Genomic DNA, 8888 nt, shown 5'->3' on the forward strand with positions numbered 1-8888 from the left:
GACAGTGGCTGCTCTATGGGTAGAGAAAGCCTGCCTTTTGGCGGGAGGTTAGTACCCTAACCGGAATGGTAGTAAGACCCAGAAATGTGATGACCTCTTTACTCCTGTTCGTCCGTCTGCCGCTTCCAGTCATCGAACAGAAGAATGAGGCACAAACAAGTCAGCTGCAAGAGATTGGGAGCAAGGGACAACAGTCGAAAAGACTGCTGCTCCGAGCTACTCCACAGTCTCACTTTCATTAGATAGAAAAACAGAGGAACCGATGAAGGTCAAACATTAGTCACAGGTCTTGTGGACAAATGAGGAGGAGGATGAACTTTATAGTTAACCAAGCACATTCAAAGGACTCATCTAACAACAGGCGCTTCTGGGAAGAGAAAGGAGCGACAATGGAAAAGGGAAGCAGGCGGTCTGTGTTTCCACCCTGACCAGGCGTTCCCAGCTGCTCGGCTTCCCGGAAGCAGGCGGCGTTCCGCCCTGAGCGAGCCGGGCATCCCCAGCTGCCCAGCTTCATGGTCGTATATCGTCCTTCTCCCCAAAGACCTGTTGCCAGTGTAGGTTTTTCTTAGGCCATATCTAAATGTGCTTGGTAACTAGTAAAATCCTCCAGGGGTTATAGTTTAAGTAACACATTGTTCTGAGGGGCAGTAGCATCTCCCCCTTTTTGTGAAGAAGTAGAAAAGTTGATTTTGCAGCTTCTTGATTCTTCAGTCGTTGGAGGGATTTTCGCATGCTTCTGAGGACTAAGTATAAAAAGATTATAGCAGTAAGAATAATCATTCCACCTAGAACACCGAGACCAGTTTGTTTGATCCAAGTAGAAGGGTTTAAAGCAGACAGAATATCATTAACTGAGTAAAACTCACTCCTGGAACTGATTGTAATGATGAGTGAGTAATACTTAGAATAATATCTTGAAGTTGTTTAATAAAGTTAGATTATCACCATAACAGTTAGTTAATATGCCAGTGAATTTTGCTCAAAGATATTTCTGATTCATTATAGGCATGGGGAGTAACAAACATTCCAGTCACATAAAATATGAAGTCTAAGCTTTATATGCTGAAGATCATCTCCCATATCTATCATGGTTGTTTCTAAATCAGATTCGTTCATTTTTTTTTTTTTAAGATTTTATTTGTCAGAGAGAGTGAGCACAGGCAGACAGAGTGGCAGGCAGAGACAGAGGGAGAAATCCTGGGATCATGACCTGAGCCGAAGGCAGCCGCTTAACCCACTGAGCCACCCATGCGCCCCTGTTCATCTCATTTTTGATCCATGATCATTTGTTGATTCCAGGCTTTGCTAGCATTCTCGTGCCACTTCTGTACAAATTGTGTGGTTTGTACGGTTTGATGCAAGGCTATTCCTGCAGTGGTAGCTGTAGCAGTAATGGCTATTAATTCCTAAAATAGCTGTTATAAGCAACCCAAGAAATCTTTTTGTTCTATGGACCCAGTCCTTCAATACTGTTAAAAGTGTATGTGCATCTGGAGAGCTTTCCCAAACACGGTGGTGTTTCACCTGTAACCAAATGCCTATTCTTCTAGCTAGGAGAAGGATAGAATTGTCTGTATAAAAACATTCTTATCGGGGCACCTGGGTGGCTCAGTGGGTTAAGCCTCTGCCTTCGGCTCAGGTCATGATCTCAGGGTTCCGGGATCGAGCCCCGCGTTGTACTCTCTGCTCAGCAGGGAGCCTGCTTCCCCCTCTCTCTCTCTGCCTGCTGCTCTGCCTACTTGTGATCTCTCTCTCTGTGTCAAATAAATAAATAAAATCTTAAAAAAAAAAAACATTCTTATCTACACAGGTGAACATTTTACAGCTGAGACCATCTATTTCTCTATTGCTATGATCAAAAGTCATTTTTCCAGTAACAAAAACATAGGGATCTCTAACACAAGATTTTACCTATTCTTCATCCATAAGGAAAAAAAGAAAATGCATAGTTATTAGACTGATCAATGTTAAGAGCTGTTCCAAACTCTTATGCAATTTAAAGCAGTGGTGACCTTCCTTGTCTTTTATGGTAATTAACAAAAGGAGAGGGCATAGAAAGTCTTTGCCCAAGCCAGACCAGAGGTGTATCTCCTGAGGTTAAGGTTTGTGGTAAAATGGGATCATCAAAAACTTGCCATTTTAAATTTTGATGAGAGGAGCAGGGTTCCCCCAGTGCAATTGGTGACTGCCATCCCCTTAGGGGACCAGTCCCATGCAATTCCATAGGAATCTTTAACAATAATACTGGGGTGAGAAGCTCGACAATCCTTCCATCAAGGGTAAATTCCCTCATCAGATCACATTTGTGTTAGTTTGCATTTGGGAATAGGGGGTGCTGCTGGGTTATAGCTAGGACCCCAATATTCATCGGCTTGGAATCCTTTAGCGGAGAGTAAATGTAACTTAACTTTAGTCAGATAATTTTTAGTAGGAAGGTCCAACAACCATCTCTGATCATCAGGGATAAGGCAACTGGAATGATTGCCGATACATATTGGTCTATTTTGACATCCAAACGTAAGATTAGTATTTGTGCCCTCCTCTAAGGGCAATAGCAGCAATCTAGATCTAAGATTCCAGGTACCCATTTCGAAGCATTTAAATAAATTGGGGTACTGTATCTTCTCCCCACTCTACTGGATGGAGCAGGGAAAGATTGGGTATATAAGCCCAGTTAAGTAAAGTTATTTGTGCATAACATCTAGGAGACTTACGGCTACAGTGGTGAAAAGCAAAACAAGGACAGTCTTCCTTAGCAAGTGGTATAGTTTACTTTTTTTTTTTTAAAGATTTTATTTATTTATTTGACAGAGATTCCAAGTAGGCAGAGAGGCAGGCAGAGAGAGAGGAAGGGGGATGTAAGTTCCCTGCTGAGCAGAGAAAGCCCGATGTGGGGCTCGATCCCAGGACCCGGAGATCATGACCTGAGCCGAAGGCAGAGGCTTTAACCCACTGAGCCACCCAGGTGCCCCTAGCAAGTGGTATAGTATAAAGGCAATCCTGTAAATGTAGGATAATTATTGGCCATTCTCATGGGACTAGATTAGGCGAAGGCAGTCCAGGTTGGAGACACTCTATGGGTTGAAATAGCAGAATTAGCCGCACGTAGGTCTGTTAAAAGTCTCCATTTTCCTGATTTTTTCTTAACAAAAACTGGCGAATTCCAAGGACTATGAGATTCTTCAATGTGTCCTTTTTCTATCTGTTCCTCCGCTAAGGCTTGCAAAATAAGTAATTTCTCTTGTGTTAAGGGCCACTGCTCCACCCAAATGGGTTTGTCATTCTTCCAATTTAACTTAATGGGTTGAGGAGCAGTGGCCCTCTGTGAAAAATCTGGGAATCCTCCTTAGGAGAAGGTATAACCAGAGAGGCTTCCCATTGACTTAGTAAATCTTGCCCCCAAAGGTTAATGGGTAAGTCTACAATATATGGTTATAGATAACCCTTTGACCCTTGGGGCCTTCACAGAGAAAAATATTGGAGCTTTGATGTAGATTGCCAGCCTGTCCTAAGCCTGTAATAGTAACTGAAGAGGAATTACAAGGCCATTTCTTAGGCCAATGTAATAAGCTTATGATAGAGACATCAGCTCCAGTTACCAGTTAGACCTGAAAATTCTTTCCTTGTATTTTAAGATGACAAACTGATCTATCTTGATAAATTTTCTCAAGTTAAATATGCTCCAGCTTTTCCAGTACTCCCAAACCCATTGGTGTTTGTTTTTAGATTGACCCTAGAGATAGGGTAAAAGTAACAACGGAGCAATGCAGTCTCCTTTTTGAAAACGGTATGGAGCCACAGTAGTTAACATCACTGAAATTTCACCAGTATAATCTGAATCAACAATGCCAGTATGAACTAGTACTCCCTTTGAAGTAAGGCTAGATCTCCCCAAAAGTAACCCAGTGGTCCCCTTTGGGAGAGGGCCATAAATATTAGTTGGAATTTTAATGGAAAGCTTGGTAGGCATTAAAAGATATTCTCTGGGAGGGGCGCCTGGGTGGCTCAGTGGGTTAAGCCGCTGCCTTCGGCTCAGGTCATGATCCCAGGTCCTGGGTTCGAGCCCCACATCGGGCTTTCTGCTCAGCAGGGAGCCTGCTTCCTCCTCTCTCTCTGCCTGCCTCTCTGCCTACTTGTGATTTCTCTCTGTCAAATAAATAAATAAAATCTTTAAAAAAAATAAAAAAAATAAAAAAAAATAAAAGATATTCTCTGGGAATGGGGATATCTAATCCAGCACTACCAGGCGTGGCATATAAAAATTTAAAACAGTGTATTTGTCCGAAAGCTGGGTGTTATGGGAGAACTGGCCCTCTTGTTTTTCGGGGCTGAGGGCTTGCCCCGAAATTAGTTTCCCTGAAGGGGCAATCCATCCTTGCTAAATTTGGAATGACATTGACTTGCCCAGTGATTTCCCTTTTTGCATTTGGGACAGAGACCAGGTGTTTTATTCTTTACATTTTGCAGAGGAATTTTCCTCTTTGCCTACATTGAGCTTTAGTATGCCCTACTTGCCCACAGTTGAAATATTGTCCTTTAAATTTTCCTGTGGTCAGAGCAGCCATTGCTTGAGCTTACAAATCAGCTTTATAGGTCTCTGTTCCTACTCCTTGGCATAGCTTAATATAATCTGTCAATGTTCCCTTGCCTTTAAAGGCGGCTATCAATTTTTCAATCAGCATTAGCATTCTCAGCTAAAGAATGGTATCCGCAGCCTCAAGATTATTGATCTGTCTTTTGACAACCTCTTGTAATCTTGCAATAAAATCGGTATAGGGTTCTTTTGGACCTTGTACCACTTTTTGAAAGGAAGAGCCCTTCTCTTCCTGAGATTCTGTTCTCTCCCAGACTCTCAAAGAGCAACGCCAGAGCCACTCAATAGCTTCATCACTCATTAGTACCTGATCTTGCACCCGGGCCCATGGCCCAAGACCCATGAGCTGTTCCATAGAAATAGGACTATTACAAGCTCTGTTATGGGCAGCTGTTTCTGCGTGATCTTGCCGCCGTGTTTTAAATTTTAAGAACTCACTTGGAGATAGAACTGTTTTTGCTAGCAATAACCAATCAGTCGGAATAAGTCGATTGCCTTCTGCGATGCCTTGAATGATTCCCATTGTAAATGGAGAATTAGCTCCATAGTTTTGTACTGTTTTAGTTCCTTCAATAATTTGAAGGGAAATGACCCATGTTTGGCCTCATAGACACCATTAGGGTTGTTAGGATCATGTCCTGGAGGGACATGTTCTGTAATAACCGGGAATTAAAATGTAAGGCACCTCGGTCTCCTGCTCGCTGTGCTTCAAGGAGGCCTTTTTGAATGGCTGAGAGCATGTACTTTTCATGTTTTTCATTAAATGGTGCCTTCTTATAAAGCAGCAGAGCCGATGGCAACAGTGCATGGGCACCTTTTGTTCTGTTACTGGAGGAGGAAGAGGGGGGAGATTCCTCCTCTATATATTCCTTTCTGGTGGCTTTAATAATTTCATTCTCCTCCTGGATGGCATGTTCAAATTTCTCTTTTTTAGTTTCTCCTGAACATTCATTATCGCTCTCCGAATCAGGGGTCTGTAAAGGTTCCAAACCCGAGCGAATGAGGGTCCAAGTAGGCCATAAGGGAATTGGAATTGGCTTTCCTTTAGTATGCAAAAGTTTTAACTCATGACCTACTTTTTCCTATGTTTGTAAATCTAAAGTCTCTAATATAGGGAACCAGGAGCAATGTTGAGCCTTCTCAATAAACGTTAAGGGCAGTAATCGGTTGTGCTCTCTTGATTACCCACACCTTAAGTACCCACAACGCACCAGCGGGAAAAAGACACGGCCGTGCAAAACTCACGTCGGGGCTTCTTCTCCTGTTTTGTTTCTGGTCTGATCCCTATTCGGGGACCACTTGCCTTCCAGTCGGTGAATGGGAGAAGAATTAGGAACAAACAAATCAGCTGCAAGAAAAGGGGAGCAAACGACAGCAGTCAAAAAGCCTACTACCTCGAGCTACTCCACAGTCTCACTTTTATTAGATAGAAACAATAGCCAACAGAGGAACCGATGAAGGTCAAACATTAGTCACAGGTCTTGTGGACAAACAAGGAGGAGGATAAAGTTTGTAGTTAACCAAGCACATTCAAAGGACTCATCTAACTAACAACAGGCGCTCCTGGGAAGAGATAACGGAAAAGGGAAGCAGGCGGTATTTCGTTCCACCCTGAGCTGACCAGGCGTTCCCGGGTCCCGGGCTTCCCGGAAGCAGGTGGCATTCCGCCCTGGGCGTGCGAGGCGTTCCTGGCTGCCCAGCTTCGCGGTCGTATGTCGTCCTTCTCCCCAAAGACGTGTTGCCAGTATGTGTTTTTCTTAAGGCCATATCTAAATGTGCTTGGTAATTAGTAAAATCCTCCCCGGGTTATAGTTTAAGTAACACATTGTTCCGAGGAGCAGTTGCATCTGTTCTTCCTTCCTTCCTTTCTTTTTGGCAGAGAGAGACACAGGGAGAGAGGGAACACAAGCAGGGAGAGTAGGAAGAAGCAGGGCTCAATCCCAGGACCCTGGAATCATGACCTGAGCCGAAGGCAGACATTTAATGACTGAGCCACCCAGGCGCCCCTTTATTCCTGTTCTTGGGCATGGGACAGCCACCTAAGTCATCAGGACCGCTGTCAATCTTAACTCCTGTGTGTGGTTTCCAGCTGATTGATCTAACGTGATCCTCTCAACATCCTGGTCTGGCCGCTTCTGGTTGCAGGACCTCCACTGGGGATGAAGGTTTAGAATACAGGTGAGGTTCAGTGGGGTGGAGTCTGGAGCCGACAACCAAGAAAGAATTGAGACGTCTTTGGTGCAAAATTTATTTAAGCATGGGGACAGGACCCGTGGGCAGAAAGAGCTGCTTCCCTGAAGTTGTGAGGGGTGGCAGGTTAAGTACTATGGGGTTCAGGAAGGTAAGGAAAAAGGGAGGTTTCAATAGAACTTTCATATGCTAAAGATGACCTATAAGATACCAGATACCAGAGGCCGTGCCATTGTCAAGGTTGTTTTTCCCTTCTAAACAGGGTATTAACATTAAGATAGTTGGGAGATTGCTAAAGAATGTCACATATGTCCCACCCAGAAGTGGGGGTGGGGAGACTTTGCAGGGTGTCAGCCTTTTGCTTTGTCCTCAGCCAGGCTTCTGTTCTCTCATCCCAGGGAGCTGGCTGAAACCAGTACCCGACTGAATTAAAATCCAACCGGGACATTTCTTAGGGAAGTTGGCTGTCAGGACCACTGTGTGTGGGAATGTTGCTTAGACCATGATGGATTTCAATTTTTACTGTTTCTTGTCAGTGTCCACTACGAAGTACTTAAAGCCTCAAAATTCGGTAATTTTCCCTTGTAAAAGTTTTCTAGTATTTTCCATGGGTTAAAATGACAGGGCAGTATGAAACCTTCAGGACAGACGGTGGCGCGGCATGGCATGGCATTTCAGTACATTCACCAGGCACCCATCTGTAGTCTAGGATGCGATGGGGGAGGGGAAGGATGCCAGCACCCCTCCAGGGCCTTTGATGGTAGGAATGCCTTCACGGGGAAGGCAGGATCGTGGTAAATAGCGATGTCTTGTTTGAGGGATGCCTCCATTCGCTTTTTACACAGGGGAACATCTGACGTATCTCACATGGGATGCCAGCCAGGAGTCAGGGGGATTTGATAATAGACCTTCTTTACTTTTCTGGGAGCATGGCCCCAGTAGGCTTCTTCCGTTCCCAAGGAGTCTACCTTGGGGTGCCTCTTAACCCACTGGAAGGAAACTGCATTGCAAAACTTAGGAAAGGACTGAGTTTCTGGAACACTGCATGGCCTCCGTGGGATCTATCAGTCAGATCTCCTCAGCAGGAAATAGGGCGAACGGACCTAGGGAACCTTCATTGCTATACCTGGGCCTCCACTGCTTTACACTGGGACCCTGACCTAAGGACCTCCTGCAGAATGTGTTTGCCCAAGTATGTCTGGCTAGTCACCCCCTCCTGACATATTGGATGATAATTACGTAACTGAGCCACCTCCTGGTAAACCCAGGTTGCTGGCAGGTATGCAGGCCATCCTTAGCAAAGGGGACACTGACTTTCTCTCTCTCTGTTCCTCCTAACAGATGTGGGGGCTTCTCCTTCACTAACTTCCTGGGTTGACGGCTATAACTAGAGCCAACTGGGGTTCATCTCCCTTTGGATAGAGACATTAAGGACTATTCCCAAGCAGCTACCCAAACTCCCTTTGTTTCAGGGAAATTCCCTCTTCTCTGGCCTGATCTGGACTGCCTAACCCCTCCCCCCCCTGCTGGCAGGAAAACATGGCGTCTGCTCCTCCGTTGGAGCTGATGAGCTCTGACACAGAGAACCCCTCCTCTGCCTCCCGACAGCACTTTGTCTCTTCTGTCTCCCCTTCCCCTGTTTCTGCACCAGTGTGGATACCACCTGCGTGACCAACCTCTAGACCCTTCTTGGTGCCTCCACGGCTCCTCCTCTCTTCACAGTCAGGGAGCGAGAAGAGCACCCCCTGGACCTCCTACCTCCACTCCAGATATCCCACCCGTGTCTCAGGTAAACTCTGGAAGTGGGGTGGGCCCAGGTGGAATTCCATCAGTACTTGAACTAAGTCTGTTGGTTAATTAAGAGACGTGTCTTTAAAGTTACCAGCACTGAATGTGAAACTTACTCTGTTGAGGTTTGCTGAAAGTCAAATAAGCTAATATCTCTGTTGCAATTTGTTAGCAAAAAGATGACTAAACTGATGATTCAATGTCTGTCTCGAAGTTTTCATGGGTAGTTGTTCAGATAGTTTTCAAAGTCGTTGGACTTGGATGATAAATGGAATTAAATTCATTGGACATCTAGGTCTTTTCCAAAGAGCATAAA

The 8888-nt window shown here is 44.8% G+C and overlaps 1 long non-coding RNA gene across 1 annotated transcript; it reads right to left on the reverse strand.

Annotated features, from left to right (window-relative positions):
- Positions 1–663: 663 nt before the first annotated feature.
- LOC125107446 (uncharacterized) lies at positions 664–5912 on the reverse strand. The gene is made up of 2 exons (XR_007129559.1): positions 5806–5912; positions 664–743 (listed from the first exon to the last, which is right to left on the reverse strand). It is a non-coding gene; the product is annotated as an uncharacterized LOC125107446 (long non-coding RNA).
- Positions 5913–8888: the final 2976 nt, after the last annotated feature.

Source organism: Lutra lutra, chromosome 8, assembly GCF_902655055.1.
Source record: "Lutra lutra chromosome 8, mLutLut1.2, whole genome shotgun sequence".
In the NCBI taxonomy this organism is placed as follows: Eukaryota; Metazoa; Chordata; class Mammalia; order Carnivora; family Mustelidae; genus Lutra; species Lutra lutra.